Here is a 6,000-nt window from a genome sequence, read left to right as displayed (position 1 = left end):
ACTGTATGAGTGGGCGGGCCTTGTCCGCATAGTTTGGGACCCACTGAGCGTAGTACGAAAAGAACCCCAGGCAGCGTTTGAGGGCCTTCGGGCAGTGGGGTAGGGGGATCTCCATGAGGGGGCGTATGCGGTCGGGATCGGGCTCCAGAACTCCGTTCTGGACCACATAGGGGTTTGTGCTGAACACGCACTTCTCCTTGTTGTAAGTGAGGTTTAGGAGAGTAGCGGTGTGGAGAAATTTAGCAAGGTTGGCGTCGTGGTCCTGCTGATCATGGCCGCAGATGGTGACGTTGTCTAGGTACGGAAAGGTGGCCCGCAACCCGTACCGGTCGACCATTCGGTCCATCTCCCTTTGGAAGACCGAGACCCCGTTTGTGACGCCGAAGAGGACCCTAAGGAAGTGGTATAGGCGGCCGTCTGCCTCGAAGCCAGTGTATGGACGGTCCGATTTACGGATGAGGAGCTGGTGGTAGGTGGATTTCAGGTCTAACGTTGAGAAGACCCAGTACTGCGCAATCTGGTTAACCATGTCAGATATGCGTGGGAGGGGGTACGCATCGAGCTGCGTGTACCGGTTGATGGTCTGGCTGTAGTCCACGACCATTCGGTGTTTCTCCCCAGTTTTAACTACTACCACTTGAGCTCTCCAGGGGCTGTTGCTGGCCTCGATGATGCCTTCCCGAAGCAGCTGCTGGACTTCGGACCTGATGAAGGTCTTGTCCTGGGTGCTGGACCGTCTGCTCCTGGTGGCGACGGGTTTGCAATCTGGAGTTAGATTGGCAAAGAGGGAAGGTGGGTCGATCATTCGGGTCGCGAGGCCGCACACAGTAAGGGTGGTAAGGGCCAGTTGAATTTCAGAGTTAGCCTCTGGAGGTTGCACTGAAAGTCCAGGCTGAGGATTAGTGCAGCGCAGAGGTTAGGGAGGATGTAGAGGCAGAAGCCGCTGAATTCTACGCCCTGGACCATTAGCGTGACCATACAGTACCCCCGGATCGCTACACAATGGGATCCGGAGGCCAGGGAGATGTTTTGGTTGGCGGGGTGTATTGTGAGGGAGCAGGACCTTACCGTATCCGGGTGTATGAAGCTTTTGGTGCTCCCGGAGTCCAGCAGGCAGGAGGTTGCATGTCCGTCAGCTTTCACGCTGGTGGATGCGTTGGTCAGGTTACGCGGACAAGACTGGTCGATTGACATGGAGGCGAGTCTTGGTTGGTTGTCGGATAATGGGGCGGGTGGTGAGCCCGGGTCCTGGAAGGCTGAGGGGTAGACAAGATGGCGGCGCCCGAAGATCTTGAGGGTTACAAAATGACGGCGCCCATGGAACGCACGTGTTGCGCGGAGGGGAAGATGGCGGTGCCCACTGGCTGCATATGGTCTGAGGGGGGGGGATGGCGGCGCCCATTGTCCGTGACCAAGGTGGGTGGGGGCGATAGCGGCTACTGAGCGGGCCTGACACACCGCGGCGAAGTGGCCCTTCTTCCCGCAGGCTTTACAAAGGGCAGCGCAGACTGGGCAGTGTTGGTGGGGTTGCTTCTGTTGGCCACAAAAATAGCATTGGGGGCCCCCGGGGTTCGCTGGCTGGCGTGCAGCGCAGGCATATTGGGTGGGCAGCGCCCCCGCTGGGGCGGCTGTCTGTGGGGTCCCCGAAGCATAGGAGGGGTGGGCCGCGCGGCTGGGGGTGTAGGACTGGACCTTGTGCAGGGCGACCATCATGGAGAGAGCTAGCATTTTAGTCTCTGCGAGGTTGCGCGTGGCCCCTTCTAGGAGCCGCTGGCATATGAGATCTGACCCAATTCCAGTCACAAAAGCGTCCCGCATAAGGAGGTCTGAGTGTTCCGTGGCCGTAACGGCCTGACAGTCACAGTCCCGGACTAGTGGGATTAGGGCCCGCCAGAAGTCCTCTATGGACTCACCAGGATGTTGAGAGCGAGTGGCGAGTGCGTGCCTGGCGAAGAGCGTGTTCGTTTTCTGTGCGTAGTTGTCCTTGAGCAGAGTCGTGGCTTCGCCGTAGTTCGGCGCGTCCTGGATTAACGGAAAGACTTTGGAGCTCAACCTGGAATATAAAATCTGAATCTTCTGAGCCTCCGGAACAGGGGTTGGTGCCGCGTTGATATACGCCTCGAAGCAAGCTAGCCAGTGCTGGAAGTCCTTTCTGGCATCGCTTGAGTGCGGATCCAGCTGCGGGCGATCCGGTTTGATACGGAGGTCCATCCTTAGAAACTGACAGCAATAAATTGAGGCACGGTCAATTGGACAAAAGACGATAGTTGAATCCAACTGAGGCTTTATTGCTATCAGATGTGTGGCCTCCCACAGCAGTTGGCGAAATGGTTGCTGGCTGGAGGACACGCAAATTTATACCCTGCCTCCTGGGCGGAGCCAACAGGCAGGGACTACCGGCGAACCTGTAGTACAGGTCCTACCGTACATCACCTAATACAGGTGCAACAGTGGTTTACCAATTCATGTCATTATCTGCATTGTGGGCATTGTCCATTTGGCAGCATGGGGTGCATGGTTTACTACCAATGACATTCATGTGAGGGGGCAAGGACGAAAGGTATTGATTACCATGTGTGACTGAAAGATGCTCTCGACCATGTTTATGATGGAAAGGATAGCAGCAATTTGAATGTTTTAGAATCTGAATCATTGATATTGCTTCCGTTTTGAGCAATGGGCAGCCCCTTGAGAGACTGTGGCATGAAGATACAAGGATATTTATGGGGTGACCAGGGACTGTTTGTTATTTTAGAGGAGGTTATGAAAGTCTATTCTGATCAAGGACCCCTCTGGCAATGATCCCATCCTGGATGGCATGAGCCTGGGGCCCATGTTTTTGCCTCCTTGCTGCTCTGCCATTGGCGGACTTATCATCCTCATCTATTTCGGAATGACCTGAATGTACATGGACTTCCTTCTCTTCCTCATCCTCTTTTTCCTCAGAGGTTGAAATGAATGAAAATGAAATGAATGAAAATCGCTTATTGTCACGAGTAGGCTTCAAATGAAGTTACTGTGAAAAGCCCCTAGTCGCCACATTCCGGCGCCTGTTTGGGGAGGCTATTACGGGAATTGAACCGTGCTGCTGGCCTGCCTTGGTCTGCTTTCAACGCCAGCGATTTAACCCAGTGTGCTAAACCATCCCCGAACCAGCTCAACCAGGCTCTGCCCATGGCTTCATCATCATGAAGATAGAGGCCCCTGGCTGTGCAGCAATGTATAGCAATAACTATTCTTGAACTCCTTGCTGGAGCGCATTGGAGAGCTCCACCTGAGCAATCGAGGCATCGGAATCTCATGTTTAAAATGCCAAGGGCCTTCTTAAATATTATTCCTTGTCTGCAGATAGTATACATGGCTGCAACTGTAGTTTCACGCTGCCTCTGATTGTGAGTGCCTAAAGGGGATCATTATGCCATGTTCCTAGGGGGTAGCTCTTGTCCCCTTGGAACCATCCCTGGATCTGCATGGGTGGATGAAATAGATTGGAGAGCTGAAAATTCCTTAGTGTGAAGGATCCTGGGAATCTTGCACACACTTCCGAAAACACCTTATTGCGGTTGCAAACGGCCTGCGCATTGATGGATGAAATGACTTGTGGTTGATTAAGGTGTCCACATGCTGAGTTGGGAGCTTTATTGCAACATGTGTGCATTCAATGATGCCTACACCTGAGGGAAGCCTGCAATTTCGCAAACTTAGTCATTGGCTCTCTGAGTCTGAAATTGAAGATCCATGGGGAAGCGAATATACTTCCCCGGATGAACGAACAGGGCATTAGTCACTTTCATAATGCATTTGTGAGTTGCTGTCTGGGATATATCAGGCAGGTCTTCTGCTGAGTCCAGGAAAGAGCCTGAGGCATGGAGGTTCCGTGTGGTGCTTACCTTCACAGCGACTGGCAGGGTATGGAAGTCAATGGATTGTGGCTCCAGTTGCTGCTGCACCATGTGAAAAATGTTTGTCACAATGTCACGGCTCAGTCTGAGCCTTCTTCCGCACGGGTTTTCCATCATGTTGAGGTATGAGTCCTCAGTCTGTACACCTTCCCCACAAGGTAGAACCTAGTTGTCCATCCTCTCCTCTCCTCCTTCCTTGTGCTCCTGCAGCCTTCTCTTCTTCTTGACCTTCGACCCTGTCTTTGCGTTCCTCCATGTGAGAGGGTGCCATGCCCACCACCCATTCATCCTTGAATCTACGTGCATTTCTCAGTGGGGGCAAAGAAAAATTACCCAGAAAGACCAGCAACCCCAGCTTCCCACTCCTTTGGGCCACAAGAGGACAATCGGACATAGGTTCCTGGAAATTCTGCGGCACTAAATGCAAGCTTCAATATAACTTTACTGGGATACCTCACCTCTCCAAGGGAGTACCTGGCTCTGAAAGCAAACGCATCGAAAATTGCCCTCCTTTGACTTGCCCTGCTCTGTGAACTTCAATATTCACGATGGGGAGATGTGGGCGTTGGACTGGGGTGGGCACAGTAAGAAGTCTTACAACAAACACCAGGTTAAAGTCCAACAGATTTCTCTGGAATCACTAACTTTCGGAGCGTAGCTCTTTCATCAGGTGATCAGCTCCTTCACTCGCCTGATGAAGGAGCTACGCTCCGAAAGCTAGTGATTCTAAAGGAATCTGTTGGACTTTAACCTGGTATTGTAGGACTTCCTACTGTTCAATGTTCACGTGGCTGGGGTGTCAGTGGAGGCAGCTGGTGAGTTAAATAGCCAGATACCTCTGAGAATTCTACACCTAGCCCATCTCCAGTCCCCTGCTCCCTAGAAAATGAACATAAAAATTAGGAGCAGGAGTAGGCCACTCGGTCCCCCCCCCCCCCCACACACACACTTGTTAATCAAGAATCTGAATAGCTATCCAGCCACGTCCGGGATTTTCCGGGAAGGAGAGACTCACTGCGGTGGTGAACATCCAGGCCTCAGATGTAGGTTGCATGGATTTTTATCCGTAAACCTGATCAGAGTCAGGGGCAAGGGGGCATGGAGGGCTTATGGATGTGGGCACCGCAGTCTGGGGTGCCAGCCGAATCTGCTGGGTTTGCACCCTATTGAGTCTGCACTCAAGCTCAAAGTTTCACTTTATTTTTAATGGTGACAGCTATCTCTCTATTATCTATTGGACATACCAGCAGTCAGACCATAATGAAATCTCCAGATATCTATTCGCTTTTGATTTTAAAATTGGAGTTCAGTGTAAAAAGTAAATGAGAATACACTGGAGTGTCATACAATCATGGGTACCATTTTCATATCTGTATCATTGTAACAGTCACCTGCCCAATTGCCATGGTGATATCGAGCTAATGTTTTGGATAGTGAAGCACTGAAATAACCATTGTGCCGCCTGGGAACTTCATCGATTAAATATATTGACCCTACACTTCTCAGCAGGAGCAGCACTGGACGGGGCATGGCTGGGGGGTTTGACTCCCGTTTGAGTCGGGCAGGTTCGGCAACGGGAGCAGAAAATATTGTGACAAGACCAAAGTCACGCTTCATGACAACATGAAAGCATGACGTAATTGTCCTCTGCCCACGTCAGTGGCAGGCTGCGTTTCTCGACATTGAATGTCTGGAACCCCATTATAATAAATTAACATATAATTATCAGACCCATACCCAGGAATTGATCCCCCCCCCCATGTCAAAACATCCATCCACTGTGGCATGGTGACATGGTGGTAGTGCCAGGGCAGTGCCATGGCAGTGCCCAGGTAGTGCCAGCTTGATGCCAGGATAGTGTCAGGGTTGTGTCCAGGTACTTCCGGCTTGATGCCAGGGTAGTGCCAGTGGGGAGCCGGGGAGCTGCACCTGGGTGAAGGAGTTTGCTCGCTGTGCACTGGGGCAGCCTTTAAAGATGGTGTCCCAGATCATCGGTTGTCTGATTTGATGGCAGGGCGAGCGAATCAGAGGCCGCCCTGCCAGTGATATGTCGGGCTTCCCGGGACTTAAATTTTTTTTCGAAGTCCTGCACTGTCTG

The sequence above is a fragment of the Scyliorhinus torazame genome, chromosome 16, assembly GCF_047496885.1.
Source record: "Scyliorhinus torazame isolate Kashiwa2021f chromosome 16, sScyTor2.1, whole genome shotgun sequence".
NCBI classification, from domain to species: domain Eukaryota; kingdom Metazoa; phylum Chordata; class Chondrichthyes; order Carcharhiniformes; family Scyliorhinidae; genus Scyliorhinus; species Scyliorhinus torazame.
Note: the sequence above shows the minus strand (reverse complement) of the source record.